The sequence below is a fragment of the Perissodus microlepis genome, chromosome 12, assembly GCF_051167445.1.
Source record: "Perissodus microlepis isolate ML-2025 ecotype Zambia chromosome 12, ASM5116744v1, whole genome shotgun sequence".
In the NCBI taxonomy this organism is placed as follows: Eukaryota; Metazoa; Chordata; class Actinopteri; order Cichliformes; family Cichlidae; genus Perissodus; species Perissodus microlepis.
In genome coordinates this window covers 4,481,660-4,492,065 of record NC_140472.1, presented here as the reverse complement: position 1 = coordinate 4,492,065, position 10,406 = coordinate 4,481,660, and the positions used below count along the sequence as shown (strand labels likewise).

Genomic DNA, 10,406 nt, shown 5'->3' with positions numbered 1-10,406 from the left:
AAGCACCGTTGTCCAACAGGTCTAAGCTCACGCCCCAGTGTGCTTAAGTATCCCTATCTTCCTTTTTTGAAAGAGATGGGTTGTATAGTTTAGCTGAGCTAACTAAACGTTGGCAGGGAAGTAAACATTCAAACAGAAAACTGGGGAAAGCAAATCTGAAAATGGTTAACCTCGCAATAAGTAATTATGCAGTTTTGTTAGGAAAAACTATTGGCGCCAAGATTAGCAAGCTAGCATTGCTAATCTTGAATCCTTTTTTTACACCCTCCTCTAAACACCAGCCGTGTAAGATTCATGCAAATATTTCATGTGTTGAAAACATCATTTCAGACTCACCTGTTCTTAATGCAGCCATTCACACCAACCACATAATTTCGGATCAAGCTTGATTTTTCTGATTTTTTTGCCTGCAGATCTGACCAGTCAGACCACTGCATTTGCAAACAAGCACACTTGTAGTTCAAAACTATCACTGAATATAGAATGATACGGAAATAGTAAATTTATACTAGTTTTCCTTAGACACAGAGCTAGCACCTCTCTGGGTCAAACCGCTCTGAAATTATTTCTCTGCCTCCTCAGATGTGGTCGCAACTCCACCAACAAGAGCTCAAACTGCCCCAACAACATCCTGAAATATGTATGAAAGTGATGAAAGACTCAACTCCTGGATCAAACCATTAAATTCTGCCTGCTGCTGCCTTCTCGTGAGAATCGGATTTCTTCATTTTCTTGTTTAGAAACATCAGGACCAGCTATTGCTTGATGGAGACTTTTCTTCACAGTGCATTTTTTAAGGATGCATTTTTCACAAAAAATATAATTCACTGTTGAGTTTTCGAATCTCCCAATCCCGTAATATATATTTAAAATATTTACTAGCGCTGAATCAGGAATGAGCTTTGAATCCTGCACATACATGCTAGCTTCTGTATGTATGGGTTAGCAGTTATTAATTGGTTGGTGTTAGTGCTTTAAAAAGCCTTTACTCGTTTTTGTTTTTTTTTCAACATAGTCCCAATTAAATCTTTGGCTATCTTGTTAAAAAATAAATAAATAAACCTTATTAAATTTCTCCACACTAAAATGAAGAACTCAAAATCAATATGTTCATACATACTGTCATATTAGCACAGAAACGAATGTGTTAAATAGTAAAAATCCAGAAAAAGCCAGGTGGGGAATCTTCTCTCTGTTACAGTAGTCGCTATTATGTGCTACTGAGTATTTTTAAGATTATGAAAGAGGGCTTTGTCAAATAGAGACATGTATACTTAGCAAACGTCCCACTGAAGAAGACAGACAACACATAAGTACACAGATGTGCTGTAGATGTGTACCCAGGTGCAAACTCATAACTGGTGCAGGTTGATTCTATTTTTCTGGAAGCAGCTCTTGGCAAAAACATAAGTACACTGCACCCACTGCATATTTAGTAGTCATGCAGCTGATGGACACTTTTGAAATTGTGCAATACTCACTTTAATATACAGGGTGGGCCATTTATATGGATACACCATAATAAAATGGGAATGGTTGGTGATATTAAAGTCCTGTTTGTGGCACATTAGTATATGTGAGGGGGCAAACTCCTTAAGATGGGTGGTGACCATGGTGGCCATTTAGAAGTTGGCCATCTTGGATACACCTTTTGTTTTTTCAATAGGAAGAGTTCCATGTGACACATCAAACTTATTGGTAATGTCACAAGAAAAACAGTGGTGTGCTTGGTTTCAACGTAACTTTATTCTTTCATGAGTTATTTACAAGTTTCTGACCACTTATAAAATGTGTTCAATGTGCTGCCCATTGTGTTGGATTGTCAATGCAACCCTCTTCTCCCACTCTTCACACACTGATAGCAACACCGCAGGAGAAATGCCAGCACAGGCATCCAGTATCCGTAGTTTCAGGTGCTGCACATCTCGTATCTTCACACCATAGACAATTGCCTTCAGATGACCCCAAAGATAAAAGTCTAAGGGGGTCAGATCGGGAGACCTTGGGGGCCATTCAACTGGCCCACGACGACCAATCCACTTTCCAGGAAACTGTTCATCTAGGAATGCTCGGACCTGGCACCCATAATGTGTTGGTGCACCATCTTGCTGGAAAAACTCAGGGAACGTGCCAGCTTCAGTGCATAAAGAGGGAAACACATCATCACGTAGCAATTTCAAATATTCAGTGGTCTTGAGGTTTCCATTGATGAAGAATGGACCCACTATCATTGTACCCCATATACCACACCAAACCATCACTTTTGTTGTTCCAACAGTCTTGGAGGGATCCATCCAATGTGGGTTAGTGTCAGACCAATAGCGGTGGTTTTGTTTGTTAACTTCACCATTCACATAAAAGTTTGCCTCATCACTGAACAAAATCTTCTGCGTGAACTGAGGGTCCTGTTCCAATTTTTGTTTTGCCCATTCTGCAAATTCTGTGCGCCAATCTGGGTCATCCTCGTTGAGATGCTGCAGTAGCTGGAGTTTGTAAGGGTGCCATTTGTGAGTAGCTAATATCCGCCGAAGGGATGTTCGACTAATGCCACTCTCCAGTGACATGCGGCGAGTGCTACTGATGTTTCTTCATTAGTGAAAGTTTTCTTGCGTCCACATTTTGGCAAATCCAACACTGAACCAGTTTCACGAAACTTAGTAAGCAGTTTGCTAACTGTAGCATGGGAGATGGGTGGTCTCGTAGGGAGTCTTGCATTGAAATCTGCTGCAATGACCTGGTTACTGCGTTCACCAGATATCAACACAATTTCGATCCGCTCCTCACGTGTTAACCTCTTCGACATGCCAATGGCTGTGAACAAAGAGAAACTTGTAAATAACTCATGAAAGAATAAAGTTACGTTGAAACCAAGCACACCATTGTTTTTCTTGTGACATTACCAATAAGTTTGATGTGTCACATGGCCCTCTTCCTATTGAAAAAACAAAAGTTGTATCCAAGATGGCCGACTTCTAAATGGCGACCCACCATGGTAACCACCCATCTTGAGGAGTTTGCCCCCTCACATATACTAATGTGCCACAAACAGGACTTTAATATCACCAACCGTTCCCATTTTATTACGGTGTATCCATATAAATGGCCTACCCTGTATATCAATCAAATTATGTTAGTAAAGTTACCTTTAATTTTGTACAACACAGTCAGTCATTTAAACTAACAACTGTTGAAGCCAGTGCAGGTCTCTAAACATGTCTATTGGTTTGCAGGTACATTGTGGCACTTGTGCAATGGAAAGACTGCATGAGAGGAAGAAGATGATGATTGGCAGGGCCCTCTGGCCAGCTGACTGGCTGACACACTCCCTGGCCAACTGGTTAGGGGTTTTCCTCTTCTGCAGCTGGACAGAAAGGAGGAGAATGTAGTAGGATAACTGAAGAAGTGAGAGACAGAGAGGGGGGAACACAAGTAAAAGAGAAGGGGGAAATGGACCAAGCGCTGTGCCAGCAATTCGCTCTGCTGTTGTTTTAGGAGCCTTAATAAACACATCCATAAACTTGGTCTGTGCACCGCTCTCCTTCCACCTCTTCCCAGGATGGCCAACGCAAGGCGCACAGGGGGAGTTGAAGACAACAAAACTCTATTATAGCACCATTTCAAGTTCTACTTTGCAGCTTACTCATATTTCTGAGAACATCTGAGTCAAATGCTCTGGAAAGAACCAGCTGACATGAACAGCTCATACACATAATTGTTTGAAACTCTTAAGAAACACTTGATTTTACTTGATTTGCATGTCAGTTCCTATCATTCTGTGTATTTACCTTTACTAGCTCATTGTTTGTTTTTAGAGCCAGTAAAGTTTCAGTCACTGCAGAGCCAAAACAAATAAAGATTCTGCTGGGGTGTATATTGCATGTGTATTCTTGCGTAATCATTTATAACTGCCCTGCTTTTTATTTCTGCCAAGCCACTCTTGCGAAAGAGATTTCACATCTCAAGAGTCCTAGTTGGGATTTTTTTTGTGTGTTTGTTTTGGGGTTTTTTGTAATCTGTTTGCATTTGTCTATATGTAGCAAGTTGTAAGCCATGCAGCCACCTCCTTCCGGTCTTTACCTGGCTGGCACCATTTGAGTTTAAATATGTGGATTCCTATTGGCTGTGCAAAAAAAGGGCATATTATATCTAAGATAAAGGCTTATGAATTAGGTCATGAATGAATTACCTAAACATGCCCCCAGGATCCCAGACCAGGGGTTGGCAACCTGCAACAAAGAGGACAAAATAAAACATATAGTATATGTATTAATAGGGTTACGTTACAGTTGAACATAATTCCACTGAGAAAAGAAACAGGAATCAAACGACTGCAGCGATGTTAATATTATTGAATTGCCTTTCATGGTTCTCTTTACTACCATCTATTTCAATTATGATTGCTTTGAACATCCATAAACACTTTTGACTCCAGACTTGGTCAGATAGCACAAAAGCATAGTCCAGTGTATGCACGCTGATAAAACGTATCTATCTAACTACTGCGATTATGTGATTATGCTATGTTCAGCTTTTCTTTAGCCTCGACCTGGAAACAGTATCTGGAAACTGGGGAGCTCTGTCAGTCTACTCATTCGTTCACTGCCCACCAGTACCCTAACCCAGACACTGCAGCTGTCCAGTCTCCCTCTGGGGTCAAAGGGAACATCCTAATGCTTGTCCCACTTGAGACTAGCACCTGTTGGTCCCGTCTTAGCCTGCCTTTATAAAGACAACAGAAAATTCAATAAAACAGGCTTACAGCCACGAGGCCTGATGGTGCCTCTGCTGGCCCCACAATCACTCCTTTTTTTCCCTCCTTCACTCCTTATAAGAAATGGTGAAATGAATTTGAATCAAATCTTTTGTAGAATTGAGGAAGTCCATTTATTGTAAGTTGGTGATATGTGACAGTTGGATAACAATAGAAACAGTGGGTTTATGACATAGAGTGCATACACCATCCATACTGGGACTTTTTAAGTACTGGAAAAAGTTGTACATAGTTTGGCAAGCAACCGGTGTTGTTGTACATGATATAATCACAGTCTGTCAGTAGTGCATGGTTTGAAGATAATGACATAAAAAGCAAAGCAATCACACACCTAAAACCATCAAATTATATGTCATTTTTTTTGTCAATGTTGATTTATAAAATGTGGATTTCTAGCAACAGATGATGTTGAAATGTTTCCAACAACATTCTCCGTATCCGTATATACAGCATGTGCTGTAAATAGTGCATGCTTTGCTGTGCGTAGTTTGTGTCATTCTGTCATATAACCTGTCCTTGCCACACTGTTCCAGTTCCCTTGCTTATGTCACTGTCTGATTATTTACATTAATGTGCCCGTAGATTTCCAAGAGTCTAATTAGAGGGCAGATAGAGCCCACTGTCAAGCTGCCACATCGAAGATGTAGGAAAATTGGTCTGATTGTGGCTGAGTCACTGTTCTGATCTTTTCCTTCATTAGAGCAAATCCCAACCACAAAGACCAATGAAAAAGAGATTTTCTGTAGTCTGGGAGGTCCATCTAGAAAAGACGAGTGTGGCTGTGTCTGTTGTCTTGAGTTTGTGATGAACTAAAAATGTTTCAGAGCTTCTTTTTTTCACCTCTTCTAACTGTCACTCATGCTCAAACACCCTCTGCCTGTCTTATAATTAACTGCAGTTGTTAATGGGCTCAAGAGGAATTTAGCTTGTAAGCTGACCCCACAATTAGGGCTTGTTGACTTTGCATAAATGTCGGAGGCTGCACTCCCCAGGGGCAAGGGGCAAAAGAAGGCCGTCTTTGAGGGGCTGCCAGGCCTGGCTGGACCTCCTGAGATGCCGGAGGAGGAAGTGGGGTCCAAAACACACAAAGAGGAACGACAGTCTTCCACTGAATCCTTTGGGTCACACGGGACATTGGGTTAACCTCTGGAAACTTAGATGAGACCTCATGGACCAGCGACTCTCAAATGTAGATCCTCAAATGATGCATACTTACTTAAAAGAGGAACTTGGAACTTGTAATTATGCTGGGGGCAGCAGACTGTTTTCTCACAGCAAGAAGGTTCTGGGTTCGAATCCACGCCTTTCTGTGTGTAATTAGTCTCCATTGGTTCTCTCCAGGTACTCTGGCTTCCTGCCTCAGACATGGGATATATTAATTTTAAACTGGCCATAGGTGTGAATGGTTGTCTGTCTTTCTGCGCTGGCGCTGCAATGGACTAGCGACCCATCCAGGTTGTGCAGTGCCTTTCGCACTATGCCAACTGGGATAGGCTCCATCCTCCCTGTGACCCTGAATAGCATACGTGGAAGAAAATGAATGGGTGGATGTGATTGTATTGAAGTATTGTGCTTGTTGATGCAGGCATGGAAACCGTTGAAAGTTCCTCACATACTATATGTGGGTTTTCTGCAGAAAAGGAGTTTTGTAAGTGTGTTTTCACGTTTATTGGGTCCTGCAAGCCACAACAAGTGACAGTGCTCTTTATGTTTTGTCCTCTTTTTCCCTATTGCTTAATGGCGAGGTGATTCTGTAACACCGTGAGAACATGCTATAAAAAAGGAAACACATCTGTGGATGTTGATAGCTGTCTGTTGTATTATTGTTAATCAAGTGACTATGAAAAGCATTATGTTATACTTTAGTTAAAAATGTTGTTATCATAATGTTGCTATTAATCCAAAATTCAGTGCTTTAAAGATGAAACAGCAGCTACCTCTCTGTTCAGTGCTGACACTGAGGTTTCGTGCATTTATCATGCTAATGTCAGCAAACCTCAGGTAGGCTTGGCCAACCAATACATTCCTGAGTGAGTCTGGTCACATTACGACAGTTCTCTACTCGTGCAACCATATATTATATGTTCGTTATTTTATCACAGTACTCTCACTGTGAATTCAAATTGGTTGGCTGATTTATGCGTTGAGCTCTGAACGCTTTCACACTGACATTCACTGCAAATTTAGGGCTGATCAAAGTTGGCGTTCAAGACCTCATCAATCATGAATGTAGGCATTCCTCAATTTCAAAATATTAGCCATAGCAGGAAAAGAATCAAAGTGATGGAGCACTTTTTTCCAAGCTTCACAGAGTTGCCTGCCTTAAGGCTGACTAATACATAGTTTTATTCTCCATGGTGTCACATACTGACTTTTTGTCAAAGCCACTGGTGTCTGGGGTCACATGAAGCCTTCTTTGGGAGCTGTATATTTTGTAGTTTGTCTTTGTTTTCTGTCATGTTGCTTAGTTTATCTTGTTTGCCACTTTTTGGTTCACTTTAGGCAAAAAAAAAAAAAAAAAAGGATTTGGAATACATAATAGCTTATAATTATAGATTTAAATTATGTTTGTTTACACACTGATACTGTGTTGACAAATAGAGCTTACTGAATATGATGTATAAGTGTAACCAGTGCGAATGTGGCGCCAATGCTTCTGATCAAGTACCAAAGTGCCACGCACAATTTGAATTCAGGTGTTTTCAGCCCCATTGCCACAGGTGTACAAATTCAAGCACCTAGTCACGCAGTCTGCCTTTACAAACATTTGTGAAAGAATGGGTCGCTCGGAGGAGCTCAGTGAATTCCAGCATGGCACTGCGATAGGATGCCACTATTGCAGCAAGTTAGGGTGTGAAACTTCCCTCTTAGATACTCCACAATGAACTATAACTGGTATTACTGCAAACTGGACACATTTAGAAACCACAGCAACTCAGCCAAGAAGTGGCACACCATGTTAAGTTACAGAGCGATGCCATGAGTACTCAGGCGTGTAGTGCATAAATGTAACTAATGTATTAACATCAGCACAACAACTGTGCTCCAGGAGCTTCGTGGTATTGGTTTCTATGGATGAGCTCCAGTAGGTTTAATATGTAAGTGACCCAATAATTTTGTCTGTATACTGTGTGTGTTGAGTTTGGTGCATGTCCAGGCTCATTTATGTGGAGTTAAATATTAAAAATATGACACTGTAAAAGTAGAATATTGGAAATTATTGCAGCAGCAGCTTACTAAGACATATGAATATATAACCAGTATATAACTTGGAGGACCACTGTGAACTTCAGACAGATTTGTGAGCTTAAGGCCAGGATTATTTTCATAGCTGTCATTTCTCACATGTGGGACACAACAGGGAATAGTCCAGTTCTGATGCAGCCGCACTGCAGGAAATATTACAGGTAAGTAGGTTGTCTCAAACTTGAAGGACACAGAACATGGGATGTCTAGTTGCTAGCTATGAATTAACACTGTTACCTGCAGCTACTCTCACAACAGTACAAAACTGTGAAGGTTAAAGATCAGTTTATGTCCAAAGTGCTGCACAGAAATTTTGCTTTCTCACAGTTCAAGTTTGCAGTGCATGTAACAGCCTACCTGGATCAGTAATGATTCACTCTTTCTATCTTTTTCACCTTTTTTGAGACTTCTACAACTCAGTTTCCACTAAACTTGTCTCGATAATACTTGACATCCCTGAACTTGATTTACGAGTCCAGCTTTGACTGTAAAGGTATCTTGAGGATTTACTGACTAATAGCAAACTATGTCTTTTAACACTTAACTTATCCTACAGACCATCATAAATCATTCTTTTGTTACTTTTTGTGCTCACAGAGTTTTGCTGAAACTCCGCAGACACACACACACACACACACACACACACACACACACACACAGACACACACACTTACAAGACAGGCTCAGTCCAAATGAGCAGTAATTGATTTTTGCTCTGCTGTCAGGTCAGGGTTCAGAGCTGTACAGCAGCAGATTGTGTGTGTTTATGACAGAGATTTGCAGAGAGATTTGCTGCACTCTCAGCGCACATAAAGTGTGACCTTCACTAGTCGGGCTATTGGAGTCAATTCCCTCCATCTTCAAACGCCATCCCAGCAGACAGTAAGTCAATACTCTGTGCAGCCTCAAAATATCTTGTACAAATGGATTAAAGCAGCTTTTGAATGCCAACACCTCTGAGCATTACAACATGAGGATTTAAGCTAGCATGCAGCAGCTCAAAACCGATCAAAGTCTCACGCACTTCTTTTTTATTTTTTATCCCCATTCTAGGTTTTGGTCATGTGATTTCAATAACTGGCAAAACTTTGAGAGAGAAATCACCTGCTGCAGTGTTTGGCTAGAATGAAACCGTGCAGGCAGCCAACTCTCTGTGGCACATGACTTTTCATTCCTGCAGAGCTATCATTACGTTTTGTTTGTTTCTTGTAAAAATAAACCTCTGCATGCAGGCAAAAGGTAAAAGACACATCAGACCTCATTTTATACTTTCCAGAACTGCAGGGTTTGTACTCCGCCCAACTGTTTAGTTTTCTTGTGTGCACCAACCATGGATGCACTTGAATAGACAGCAGTGAGAGATGACAACTCATAAACTGCGTCTGTGATTCTTAATACTACTTAGGCCTTACTAAGACAGGTCTAGAAACCAGTGAGTGCTCACCTGGCAACCAACAGCTGCTAGAGAGAAATAAATATCCCCCAATCAGTTGCAATTAGTTGCTAGAGGTTGCTGGTAGTCGCTGTGAAATTGATTGCTAAGGCCCAATCATGCAGGCCTAGAGATTGGTCAGTGACTCCCTGGCAGCCTTCAGCCACTAGGGGAAAGTGGCTATTCCTGATTGGTTGGCAAATGGTTGCAAAGTTTGATCATTAATATATCAAATAGGTTTCAAGATTGAAAGTTGAGGCAATGTTGAAACATCAGTATCTCAAAAACTATTAAAGATAAAAGGCCGAAATTTTCTATTGTTTTTCTTACCATCAAAATGAACCAAAATGTATAATTTAGGATAAATGTATCAAAAAATGTCAAAGAATTGGCTAGTTAAAATGTGAAAAAGAAATCCAGCAATCCTGCAATATCCCATATTTGAGCACACTCTAATAAAAACCGTCAAATTGCAAAAACACCCACTGACTATTACTGAACTTGAATTACAGAATAATGTCAAATAAAGTATGTAAAATTCTTAGTCACAAAAATGAAGAAAATGTCAATCAGCTTTTATGTTGGATAGATTAAATATTACAAGTTGTAACGAACACAAAGAAAAAAGTATTCTAATCCAATTAGAACAAAATACTGGAGTTACCAGATTCTACTATTATAACTCAGAACATAAATTTGGTTCAACAAAAACTGGTTCCCTTTAAAAGAACAAAACTAAATCCAAAACTAAAACTATAGTAACAAAGTATTTTAACAAAGCAACAACTCAAACAAAACTCAAACAGGCCTAACAAAAAAGAAAATGTCCTTTATCTCAGCCCCTACTCTGATATACAGGGAGTGCAGAATTATTAGGCAAATGAGTATTTTGTCCACATCATCCTCTTCATGCATGTTGTCTTACTCCAAGCTGTATAGGCTCGAAAGCCTACTACC

At 40.3% G+C, this 10,406-nt stretch overlaps 1 long non-coding RNA gene across 1 annotated transcript; it reads left to right on the top strand.

Moving 5' to 3' along the window:
• The first annotated feature begins 414 nt into the window (after positions 1-414).
• LOC146375652 (uncharacterized) lies at positions 415-3,876 on the top strand. The gene is made up of 2 exons (XR_014801854.1): positions 415-707; positions 3,231-3,876. It is a non-coding gene; the product is annotated as an uncharacterized LOC146375652 (long non-coding RNA).
• Positions 3,877-10,406: the final 6,530 nt, after the last annotated feature.